The following is a 13,444-nucleotide window of genomic DNA, read 5'->3' as shown; positions in this document are numbered from 1 at the left end:
CTTATAGATGATATAAAGAATAGTAGTTTTTAGTCTAAGAATGTTGACTTTTTAAATAGTTTTTAATTTATTGATAGTGATGAAGAGGAAAAAGTAGATTAGTGGGCATCATTTATGAAGTCATTAGGTGGTCCAGATGAGACAAATTAAGTCACTTGAATTAGATTTGTGGTGGTAGAATTGGAGAAAGAAACCGATTTAGGACAGGGATTTATTGGTATAATTAAGAGGTTTTCATAATGGATTGAGGTATATGGATTTGAAGAACAAGTTTGTTGTGTCAAGCATGATACCGAGTTTATTTTCTAGCTTGTGGAAGAGATGTATACTATTCAGAAATAAGAACTGTTCATTCATACTAAATAGTATTTAAAATAATACAGATGTTCCAAGTAAGCCTTCTTTTTCAGTATCAGCTTCACCCAATTCCCACACTTTTTTTTTAAACCAAACATACCTGTCATTTGCAAGCTCAAAAATGAGTTGGAAGTCTAATTTTAAGAATTATTAAAGATTCCTACAGAGTAAAGCCTTGGTATCTCTGTATTCATTAGGAAATCTTTATAGAGCAAAGTACATGAGATATATACTTATTAGAACAGTGAAGCATTAGTAAGTTTTATATCCTAAATTTTTTTAGTGTTTTTTTTTTTTTTTTTATTTCTAGGAGAGAGAGAGAGACAGCGTGAGCAGGGGAGGGTCAGAGAGAGAGGGAGTCATAGACTCTGAAACAGGCTCCAGGCTCTGAGCTGGCAGTCAGCACAGAGCCCGACGCGGGGCCTGAACCCACTAACCGCGAGATCATGACCTAACGCTTAACCGGCTAAGCTACCCAGGCGCCCCTATCCTTCTAAATTTTTAGCACTGTTATCAATTTGAATAATAACTTTTATTTTCTTACCTTGGACAACAACTTAATATCAAGGTGCTTATAGTAATACATTTAGTAATATAACTTGAATATTTTTATATTTGCTCTGTTAAGTAGACCTTCTGTACAATACACCTATATTTTTGAAAATCAAAAAAACTATTCTTTTTAACCTACTTAATAAGTAGCTTGATTTAGCTGCTCAAATCATCTAATAACTAATAGGTACATTAGTTATTAATAATAAGTAGTCTGTTTTTGCTGACATACCTTAGCTTATTATATATCAAAGGTTTATGTCCTATACTTCTATACAGCAGTCTTTGGTCTTTAAAAAGTATATCAAACTGGGGCACCTGTTAGCTCAGTTGGTTAAGTGTCTGACTCTTGATTTTGGATCAGGTCATGATATCATGGTTCATGAGTTCAATCCCTGCGTTGGGCTCTTTGCTGACAGCATGGAGCCTGCTTGGGATTCTCTCTCTTTCTCTCTCTCGTTCTCTGTGTCTGTCCTGCCTTCTCCCTCATGGCCTGCTCCTTCCCTGCTCATGCTGTCTTTCAAAATAAAAAAACTTAAAAAAGATTTTAAAAATTATCAGAGTTACCGTGAAGACTTTACTTTGAGAATGAATTTCTAGTCTGATACATAAAGCTCAACTCATTTGGTGGTCAACTTTTTCTATCTGCTAACATGATCAAAATAAAAATTACTTAAGAATACTAAAATATAGGGGTGACTGGATGGCTCGGTCAGTTAAGCGTTGAACTTCAGCTCAGGTCAGTATGTCATAGTGCATGAGTTCAAGCGGCTTGGAGCCTGGAGCCTGCTTCAGATGCAGTCTCCCTCTTTCTCTGCCCCTCCCCCACTTGTGTGCGCACGCTCTCTCTCTCAGTAATAAATAAAATAAAATTTTAAAAATTTAAAAAAAGAATATTAAAACACATATCAAAAATTTTCTACAAGTATTTTTGAATATTTCCACAATACAATTGTATATAGAAAAAGAAAGATTTATATTAAAAAAAGAAATACTGTGTTCACTTTAGCAGCACGTATACTAAGTTTAGAATGATACAGAGAAGATTAGCATTGCTCCTATGCAAGGATGACATGCAAATTTGTGAAGTATTTCATATTAAAAAATATTTATTACATCTCCAAAGGTTTTGATAACCATTATGCCATGAGAAAAATGAATTCAGATAAAAACCGATTTTATGGTCAACACTTAAGGGATATTTTTTATTTGTGTATCCATTAAATGACAGTAAAGAAAACTCTGATTTAGAGACCAATGCAACATTTACCTCTGCTTTTTTTTTTTTTTTCTTTGCTTTCCAATGCTATTGGTTTGGAATAGTGAAAATTAGGTTACCTTTGAGGTCTGATATACTGGGCTGAGCTTTGTCTAAGAACATAATTTGTGGCATGGATTCTGTATGATGTGGGTTTTGAGTGCTACATTTTGACTGCTAAGGAGTGCTTGAGCTATTTTTACTCACTTGGTCAGCCCTACTTGTGAGCAGTATAATACATTTTTTTAGGTGACTGGCAAGATTTAAGAGTGCTGTTAGAAACATTTATTATAGACATTGGCCTAAAGGGTGGCCTCTCAGACATTTTTTGACCCCCTTTAAGCAAGAAGTCACACAAAAATATGTTGATCATTGGGATAATAGAATTTAAAGTCTAGGGACACCTAATTATGCCACAATGATAATTCTGAATATTTGATATCAAATACAATTTACATAATCATTGCTTCTTAGAAGCATCAGAAAATACAAAATACTGTGTCTTAAAACTTTTCTAGGGACCACTTTCTACTCTGTCCTAATGGTATAAGGTATCAGATTTGACTTACTAAAGATGTTAATTCAATATAAATTTCCTCTGTGGATTATATTATCTTCATGGTCAGAACAAAAGTATGCTTCTCAGACAACTGGGTTTCTTTTTAATTCTTTCATTTCACCTCATGTGTCAAAATTATAATGAAGATACATGATACCATGTCTCCCGTGTCACTCCCCTGGGACATATCAGGTTATGATTGTCTTGTGATTAGGTTACTGATGTTCCTGGGCACATCCTGCTTGTTCTGCTAATTTCTTTAGACACATTTTCTCAAAGAGAAAGAATAGATCAGATATTTGGCATCATAATATCTTTAAGAAATTTCTTAATATTTTTCCACAAGATTGTTTTAAAAGAGGATTTATCTCTTGTCCACTTTTGAATATTTGAAATATAAATTAGCATACAGTTATGAAAAGGTAGAGATAAAAAGTGCTTTTTATCATGATTATGAAATAGGAAACAGTAGTGTGTGTCATATCATCGAACAACAAAAAATGTTAAATAGCTAAAAGCCAAGATTCATGTTATGAACGCCACCATGAATACACATAAAGGGAATATATACTGTCCAATGTTTCAAAGTAATAAAAAATGCTGGGATGCCCAGGTGGCTCAGTCAGTTAAGTGTCCGACTTCGGCTCAGGTCATGATCTCGTAGTTCATGGGTTCCAGCTCCACATAGAGCTCTGTGCTGACAGCTCAGAGCCTGGAGCCTGCTTCAGATTCTGTGTCTCCCTCTCTTTCTGACCCTCCCCCACTTGTGCTGGCTCTTTCTCAAAAATAAACATTAAAAAATTCAAAGTAATAAGAAAGGCTTATCTCAATCCAGGGAAATTGTCATATAAAATAGGTAATCACTAAATGAATCATAGGGCATAAATTAATGAATTACTTACAGATTCCAACTGAGTAACAATGTAGATACTATTCCCTATAGACTGGTACTTGCAAAAATTGCAATCAAGTGTCTTTTACCCAATTTTCTAGGAAATAGACTGTGGAGATTTGCTTACAAAAAGTTTATTGTGGGAGGAGGGGTGTCCTTTCAGTATCAAAACCTGTACTATAGTACAGATTGAATATTTATGACCCCCAAATTCATTTGTTGAAATTCTAAATTCAAATGTGATGGTATTAGGAGATGGAAGTTTTGGAAGTGATTATTTCAGAAAGGTGTAGCCCTCATGATTGGGATTAGTACCCTTAATAAAGAGATCCCATAGAGCCCCTTCACCCCTTCTGATTGTTGTTAATACCCTTATAAAAGAGCCTCATAAAGCTCCCTCACCCCTTCTGCCATGTGAGGTTACATAAGGAAGAGGACCCTCATCTGACACCAAATCTGCCAGTGCCTTGATCTCACACTTCTCTGCCTTCAGAACTGTGAGGAATAAGCCTGTTATTCATAAGCCACACAGTCTATGGTATTTTGTTATAACAGCCTAAATAGAATAAAACAACCGGTGAAAGAGTTTTCAAAGTAAGCAGGGTCTGGTACACATATTGCTATGCCATGGGGAGTGCTGTAGCTGGGTTGTCCTGGGAATTGAGAATTGAAACAGGAAAGCAGGGGCTTTGTATCCAGGAAAGCTTTCAAGCTAGGATAAAGCAGCTCCTTTGGGCTGGTGGCAGTTCTAGGAGAGGGATTCAGCTTTGAATTGGCACCAGGTGATACTTGTAGAAACTGAGGAAATGAGTGTTTTAGCATACCCTAGAATTTACTACTGATCAATAACCCAACATATCCTGGTAATGTTCAGGACTTCTGTTTTTTCCATAAAGGCTTCCTCATTTTTAAGCGTGTGAGCAGCGGAGGGACTCCAGAGGATTCAAAGCAGTCTCTAGCTGACAGCAGAGTCTGTGGGACTTGAACTCACTAACCGTTAGATCATGAACTGAGCTGAATCATGACTCACTGGGCTACCAAGTGCCCCTGGTGATGTTCAAGACTTTAATAAATTTCTCTAATTATCGTGAAATGGTAGTGACTTTTATGTAGTCATAAAAAACTAATATTTAAAGGTAATGCTTATTTAATAATATTTTCAACAATATAACAATACAGTCAAATAAAACCATTTAAATTTCACAAAAGAAATGCATATAAAAGAAAATTATATTTTAATAGAAGACTTAAGTTCTAAATGCAATGGGAATTTCTTTTAAAAAGTAAATTTAAAATGTAAATTAGTCCAAAGTATTCACAGTGATACATGTATTAGGTGTTTTGGGAGCAACTTCTTAATAACTTTTATCTTTCAACTTTTTATCAATAAACATGTATTTATTCATTGTACTTAAGGACAGACACATTGTATAGTCTTCTCAATGATTTTGCAAGGTTTGGATTTCTTGGCTTTGGTTTACTTTGTTTCTGGCATTCCATTGTTATTTTTAGCTATTTTCAGCATAGTTTTTTGCCCTGTGGCCTGAATATTTCATATTCAGCATTATTTCTGCTGAATCAATACCACACTATCCGAAAACCAGTATACTACTCTCTGTACAACTTTTGTTGATAACCGTTACTTTTCAACTTTATGCTGCATTTCACCACATCTTTAAGCAGTTTATCCAGATCTCTGAGTAGGTTTCCTATTTTGCTCTTCATATCATATGTCTTACAATATTATGTAAGAGTCTATCCAAATCCTACTCTTGAGTTTTTCTTGGACAAGTATGGTGATCCCAAATAACTTATAGAAAAAGTAAAGTATATAAAACCTTGGAATATGTGAGGCATTTTTGGAGGAAAAGTGTTGGGAGATAAAGAGAAAGAATGTAAATTGAAAAAGATAAAGAGAAGGAAGCAAAATAGATGTTAAGTGAAAATAGAAAAAATGATATCCAGTTGGTAGGTCTGTCTTCATTCCATTAGCAAGAGAACAGCATGTAAAACCCTTACAGCCTCTGGTACAAGGTTAATGCCACGTCTAAGACACGTAGGTGAAGGCTGTGCTACTTTAATTTTAGCACAAGGATATGTGCGTTTTAAATCTACCTCTTAATAAGGTAAATGTGATTTTTGATATCTCCTGTTTAAACACAGTACTTTGTATTAGCTGGTTTTTTGTGTGATAAATTCTCCAGACTGCAATCCAAATAATATGTGGATGTGTGTATATTAAATAATCATTCCTATCATTTAATTCCAGAATAATGAACAGACAGTGCTATATGCACTTCAGATGTACAACATAGTGATTCAAGAATTCTATATATTATTCAGTGCTTATCATGATAAGTGTGCTTTTAATCCCCATCACCTATTTCACCCATCGTCCCATCTACCTCCTGTACTTTTCTATACACAAGGCATCTAGATCTATATGTAGGATCATACTACATAGGAATAAGCTCTGTATCAGGACATGGTAGTGGTATCATGAGCCATTATTCAAAAAATGATACAGAAAAACAGATAAAACAATCAAATTTAGTATTTGTTTTATAGATGGATATAAATAAAATAACACCTTGATCATTTTGGTCACTCTTGCCTTGCCGGCTTCTCAGAACTGTGAGTGCATGGACTAGAACTTTCACTCCACTGTATGAATAACTCAAATCCAATCAAAAGATTAATCTGTATAATTTGTTCAGTATGTTCAGTAATAGATGTGTCCATTTGGCAGCTTTTTAAATTCGGGTTCAATTTAGTTGTTTTCCTTCTTTTTTTTCTCTTACACTTCATTATTCTAAATTTTTTTTTTTATGTCTTATTTATTTCTAGGAGAGAGAGAGACAGCATGAGCAGGGGAGGGTCAGAGAGAGAGGGAGTCACAGACTGAAACAGGCTCCAGGCTCTGAGCTGGCAATCAGCACAGAGCCCGACGCGGGGCTCGAACCCACGAACCGTGAGATCATGACCTAAGCGAAAGTCGGACGCTTAACCGACTAAGCCACCCAAGCACCCCTACACTTCATTATTCTAAAGAAAGAGCTCCTCATCTAAGATACAGTTGAAAATGGAGATTCAAAGAATAGTGTTGAAAAAATGCAAATACATAATCTAAAGACATAAAAGTGTATAGGTTATTCCATAAAATAGTATGGAATGCCCAAGGGAAATTAGCCTAAGCAATAAGTGGAGATTGATCAGTGTCAATTTGCAAACGAATAAGGGAAGAGGTCACTGCCAAAAAAGACCAAATAAATATGAGCATATGATCAAAGTTTTAAAATGACAGCAACCATCATCCAACTTTAACTTTCTTAAAGACGTTAAGGCAGGGGTTTTAAGATCCTTAAGGAACTTAAGTAAATGCTCATTAAATACAAACTGCTACTATTATCTGTCATATACGGGCGCCTGGGTGGCTTACTCCGTTAAGTGTCCGACTTTTGCTTAGGTCATGATCTCGTGATTCGTGGGTTCGAGCCCCGCGTCGGGCTCTGTGCTGACTGCCAGGTCAGAGCCTGGAGCCTATTTCAGAGTCTGTGACTCCCTCTCTCTCTGACCCTCCCCTGCTCATGCTGTCTCTGTCTCTCTCTAGAAATTTAAAAAAAAAAAATTTAAAAAAAAATGACAACAACCATCATCCAACTTTAACTTTCTTAAAGATGTTAAGGCAGGGGTTTTAAGATGCTTAAAGAACTTAAGTAAATGCTCATTAAATACAAACTGCTACTATTATCTGTCATATAGCTTTCTTGATGTAAATCAAGCAGAAGTTTTCAGTTGTCTTAGTTTTTATGTAGCTAGGCATGCTCATGCCAGACCATTTTTTTTCTCGTTAGAATCTTAAATAATGTTGATGAATCACCTCATTTTTATGCTGATGTCAAAAGCTGAATTTAACACACCCTAAAAGAACATTTTATAGGACTCTCGTATCATCTTTCATGTAGGGATTTGATCACAAACTGACAATTAATATTGACAAATTAATATTCTTAGATAATAAATATATGTATTTTAAAAATAAACATTAAATAGCACCTCTTGTGATACTTTTCTCAAATGAAAAAAAAGCTGTCATTTCTGTGAACTACCTTAGAAAAATCCAAATAGAGTTAAATCTGTTAGAGAATTAGTGCTAGAAAGTAATAGAAAATGTAAATATTGTCAACATTTAGATCTACAATTGGGAATGTAGGCTACTTAAGCAGAAAATAAAATTTAAGGTCCACAATAAGTAGCTAGCAAATTTGGAAATATTTTATGTTTTTAAAAATATTTTTGAGAGAGAGCAAGTGAGCAAGTGTGAGAGGGACAGAGAGAGAGAGAGAGAGAGAGACAAAGACAGAGAGAGGTAGGGACAGAGGATCCAAAGCTCTGCATTGACAGAGCCTGATGTGGGACTTGAATCCACAAACCATGAGATCATGACCTGAGACAAAGTCGGACGCTTAACCGCCTGAACCACCCAGGTGCCCCAATATTTTATGGCTTTTAAGATGAAAGCTTGAGATACATAGTCATAATTATCTCTTCTTCTTTCTTTCCTTTTTACTCTGGATTAGTTAAAACATATTTACTGTGTAACCTGACTTAAAATCTAGTTAACAGTGACATACTGCCAATTTGGATAATGAGGTCTTTGTTTTCCTCATAGAAAATGGTCTTGCTCTATTTTCTGTGTATGAAGGTGAGAGACAAGGAAACCAAAACAAAGTCTTTCCCTTGGTCTCACCAAATATGATTTTTGATAAGGTTCCTTCTGCCCCACCCCCCTGCTTTCCAGTATCCCCACTTTCTCCCTTTATAACTTCATCAAATACTTACTGTGGTAATATGCTATGCCCATAGTCATTTCTTCTTGAATTGATTTTTCTTCCTCTTCTGATATGAGAAACTCTGCTGTATGATGTTAGAAGGGTGGTCATGACTAATGACAAAATTGTTCATCTCCAACTCCAAAACACATTTTGAACAGGTTCTTCGTTGAATGTATCAGTTATCTACAAACATCATTAATGCCACATTTTTATTTATCTGGGTAGTTTAGCTTTATTATTTTTTTCAGAATAGGTTATGCCCATGGATTCATCCTTTGTCCAGCAAAGTTTCAACAAAATAATCTAAAATTAATGAAAACAAGCATATTTTTCACCTGTGTCTCTAATTTTAATCTTAAAATATCAACAGGAAAAATGGTTTCTCTTTTTTAAAATTTTAATTTAAAATAAATACTTGATTAATTCCATTATAAAATGAACAACAAGCATTTGTTACTTGAGTGGTAACTAGTACTTGTGACTCTGTAGGTTGTTGTGGTGACTTTGAAATGGATATTTCAAGCCTCCAGAAACTTAGTCTATAGGAGGAGGACATGTGCAGAAATAATCTTTATGGGAAATACTATGATAGCTATTCCCCAAAGAAGAGAAGCAGCTGATTTGCGGAGAGGCAGATCTTATAATCATTGAACCCTCCCATGTTTGAAATTGAGTGAAATCAGAAACATAAAATTAAAAAGCCATCCAAAGTTCTTTTAGTAAGTGGAAGCTTAGTATCATGTTCAATAGATTGTACACACATTTAGATGGAGCAGCCCTTTCTATTTATGAATTTGATGATCGGCATTACAGGAAGAAAATGGAACTTGATAAGGTAAAAGATGGGGAAGAAATTCAAATGAAGCAAGTCTCTGTCTCTAAAGCAAGGTGAATTGAAACTCATCACTTTGATCCTCTGATGAAGGTATTGTTTTGCTGCAGTAAATGTTTATGGCAAGGTTTTCTTTTCTTTTTTTTTTTTTTCAAGTTTTTATTTAAATTCAATTTAGGTAACATACGGTATAGAATTTAGTGATTCAACACTTATATACAACACCCTGTGCTCATCACAAAAAATGCCCTCCTTAATACTCATCACCCATTCAACCCATATCCCTACCCTCCTACCCTCCATCAACCCTCAGCTTGTTCTCTATGGTTGAGAGTCTGTTTTCTGGTTTGCCTCTCATGTTTCGCCTGCTATGTTTATCAGTTTTGTTTCTTAACTTTCACATATGAATGAAATCATATGGCATTTTATTTCTCTGATGTATTTTGCTGAGCATAATGCTCTCTAGCTCCATCCACGTTATTGCAAATGGCAAGACTTCATTCTTTTTATGACTGAGTAAAATTACATTGTATATGTATTCCACTTTTCTCTCTCCATTCATCAGTTAAGGGACATTTGGGCTCTTTCCATAATTTGGTTATTGTTGATAATGCAGCTATAAACATTGGGGTGCATGTACCCCTTTAAATCAGTATTTTTGTATCCTTTGGGTAAATACCTAGCAGGGCAGTTGCTGGATTGTAGATGTGGAACAAGGGAAACCCTCTTTCACTGTTGGTGGGGATGCAAACTGGTGTAGCTATTGTGGAAAACAGTGTGGATTTTCCTCAAAAAGTTAAAAATAGAACTACCCTGTGGCAGGGTTTTCATTGAAACTCTGTGCTAGATATCACTGAGCAAAGAAATTAGGTATAAACTGGGAACCAGGAAATTTCCGTTCTGGTAAACTTGTTGACATTATTGTTTATGTGACATTTATACAAGAAATGAAATCTAGTTTATTGATTTAGGAGATGAGGATAGCAGTGAATAAACTATGCTGCTTATAGGATGTTATAACCATGAAATTTGATAATAGGCTTGCAAAATTAGTGTATAATCTCTTCTTTTGTAAAATAACTGTGGGCTATACAGGCATAATGAAAATGCAAAGTGGTTTATCACTCCTTTTCTCCACAAGTCTCCATCTCTGTAGTCTCTTCTTCCTCTCTTCACTAGAATTACTAAAACATATCATTATAATACTGAAAAATAGAGGCTTATTGTATATGTTGAATTTCCAAGATATACAGTCCTTATGTTAATAGGTGTTGGATACACAACTTTATTTCAAAAGTCATCTTTTTGGAAATTCTAAAATACCTTTTAAAATTCTTAAGGTAGGTATTACAAGGCATTTAACTAATTAAGGAATCAGAGTTAAGTTATACAGCACCAGGCTAATTAATGGCCAAGTTAAAACACAACCTGAATTCTGGAATCCTATTTCATTGTTTCTCCTTAGTGTATAGAGCAGTATGTTTATTGTAAGTTTTTATGTTTGAAAAGGGAAAGTGCTGTCAGTGAAGCCCACTTTTAATGGCTTATCACTTGCTGTTTACTTTAGCTAATCAGAAGCATTAGTTCCCCTGTGGGTAAAATTAACATTTATAAGATATATTAAAGATCTTGTGGGTTTATCCTATCTCTGGAAAGTGTAAGCCTACTTTCTAACTAAATTTATGCATAAATTAACTAGTCACAGTTGTAAATATACTTTATGTTAATTTGCATTTTGTGTGTCTATATTCTGTTGTATTATATACTTTCCTAAGTACCTACTTGGTTTATGTAATTAAAAATAAACATCTAATTATTTCACACTATAATCACCCAACTCTTTAGATAGATTTTTCATGATCTATCAGGAGTTTAATGATTTAATTTTTATTTAACTGGTAAAAAGGTTTAAAATATTAAACTGTATGGACTTGAAATTAATTACTTTGGACCTTATTTTCAGTGCTTAGTATAATATTAACCATGAATAAGGGGTTATTAAATATTCCTGATATTACTACATACAATACTGATGATAATATACATAGTGGAAATCCAGTTACAAAACTTGACATCTATGACAAAGTTAGTTGCAAAGAGGCTGTTTACTTTGATGTTTTCTAAGTGTTGCTAGGATTATTGATTCATCACTCTAAAAAGTCAGCTGACTCTATTTGTTAAACTGTGTACTAGAAATATATATACATAGGTATATACCTATATATATCTATATAGTGGTATATATATATATATGTATTTGTAGTATATATATCTATATAGGTATTTGTATTTTTGAATTTTAGGCTGACTTCCTAGCCATAATCAACTGGGCAGGATTATTGGAAAAGAAATTGAATAAAAAACAGGATTTGAACTGAGGCAATAGTTAGTTGCAAACAGTATTTTTTTTAAAAAGCAGTTGTATTTATTAGTGCCATTTAATCTAGAAGGTAAAAAAACATTATTTACCTCCTCTTTTGAACAGGACCTAGAGACCCATTTTAAGGCATTTAAAAATGTGGTTATTAATTAATATGAATGAGGTTTGAAATACATGGCAAGAGAAAAATAAGAGATAATCCATTAAAATAAAGTCTAATAAAATCCTTTATAGGACCCTAAGATTTAAACTGGCTATAGTAATGTGGGAAGAACATTTTATTCTCTGGCCTATATAAAATTTCTTGTTCTGGTTTGGTAGATGCAATTTATTTGCAAAATGGCAATTGCAGGGCTAGGTATAGTTTAATTATAATGGTCTATATAAGTGTGAAATGTAGTGGCATTCTTATGTGAATGGTTTTATGGAGGAAAAATCAAAGCTTCTTCAAGATTAATGAATAAAAATAACTGTCCTGTATTCAGGAAAAATCTAAAGTGCCTTATAAATGTATAACATTAATTAATGCTCACATATGTTATCTCTTTCAATTATAATAGTAAATATTAAGTTTAGAATTAGAACATAATTTTTTAAGCTTTTTATTAATGTTAGAGATACGCTACATAAGGGATAGAAGAAAAGGTATAGTAAATTCATAGAGTTGGTTTATTTCTGTTATGTACTTTACTGAAATTTGTAATGGTTGTAAGCTTACTATTTAAGAATTATATTATAACCTATCTATAAGAATTGTAAGATCAAGGATCAAGACATATTTTCTAGTCTTCTCATTTGTGGCGTATCTTATTATTAAAATATTTTTAAAGCTAACGCATCAAAGGTATATTCTGATGCATTTTGATTTATTTTCATGCTTCTGTTTTTAGAAATATGAATACCAATGAAAATCTGCTTTTAGACATTAAGGTTTTTTTATAGACAAATAGGAGAATTTATAAATGGATCTAATGTTTCCAATAGAAATAACACAAATGAGAGGTGCCTGGGTGGCTAAGTCGTTTAAATGTCTGACTTAGTCTCAGGTCATGACTTCAACGTTTGTGGGTTTGAGCCCTGCATTGGGCTCTGTGCTGACTGCTCAGAGTCTGAAGCCTGCTTCAGATTCTGTCTCCCTTTCTCTGTCTCTCCCTGAACTCATGCTCGGTCTCTCATTCTCCTCTCGAAAGGAAGGAAGGAAGGAAAGGAAGGAAGGAAAGGAAGGAAAGGAAAGGAAGGAAAGGAAAGGAAAGGAAAGGAAGGAAAGGAAAGAAAGAAAGAAGAAAATATATCAAAAAGAAATAACAGAGNGAAGGAAGGAAAGGAAGGAAGGAAGGAAAGGAAGGAAGGAAAGGAAAGGAAGGAAAGGAAAGGAAGGAAAGGAAAGGAAGAAAGAAGAAAATATATCAAAAAGAAATAACAGAGAAGAGCACATCAATCACATATTCCATACATTTATTATGCATTTTTTTTAGTTTTTAAAAATACTTATTTATTTTTGAGAGAGAGAGACACAGTGTGAGTGAGCGAGGGGCAGAGAGAGACAGGGAGACACAGCGGCCAAAGGAGGCTTCAGGATCTGAGCTGTCAGCACAGAGCCTGATGTGGGGCTTGAACCCATGAACTGTAAAATCATTACCTGAGCTGAGGTCCACCGCTTAGCCAACTGAGCCACCCAGGTGCCCGTATACATTTCTATACTTACATAAAATAAGACCTAACTTTTTGTAATCTAGTCTTCTCACTTGTGGCTGTCTCTAGCTCTAGTGTGTTTTTGTT

The 13,444-nt window shown here is 34.3% G+C and overlaps 1 non-coding gene across 1 annotated transcript; it reads left to right on the top strand.

The window, feature by feature from the left end:
• Positions 1-1,905: 1,905 nt before the first annotated feature.
• LOC144226889 (U6 spliceosomal RNA) lies at positions 1,906-2,012 on the top strand. Its single transcript, XR_013333770.1, has one exon. It is a non-coding gene; the product is annotated as a U6 spliceosomal RNA (small nuclear RNA).
• The last annotated feature ends 11,432 nt before the right edge of the window (positions 2,013-13,444 follow it).

The sequence above is a fragment of the Crocuta crocuta genome, unplaced genomic scaffold (assembly GCF_008692635.1).
Source record: "Crocuta crocuta isolate KB4526 unplaced genomic scaffold, BGI_CrCroc_1.0 scaffold1240, whole genome shotgun sequence".
In the NCBI taxonomy this organism is placed as follows: Eukaryota; Metazoa; Chordata; class Mammalia; order Carnivora; family Hyaenidae; genus Crocuta; species Crocuta crocuta.
Note: the sequence above shows the minus strand (reverse complement) of the source record. Positions and strands in the feature narration are given on the sequence as shown.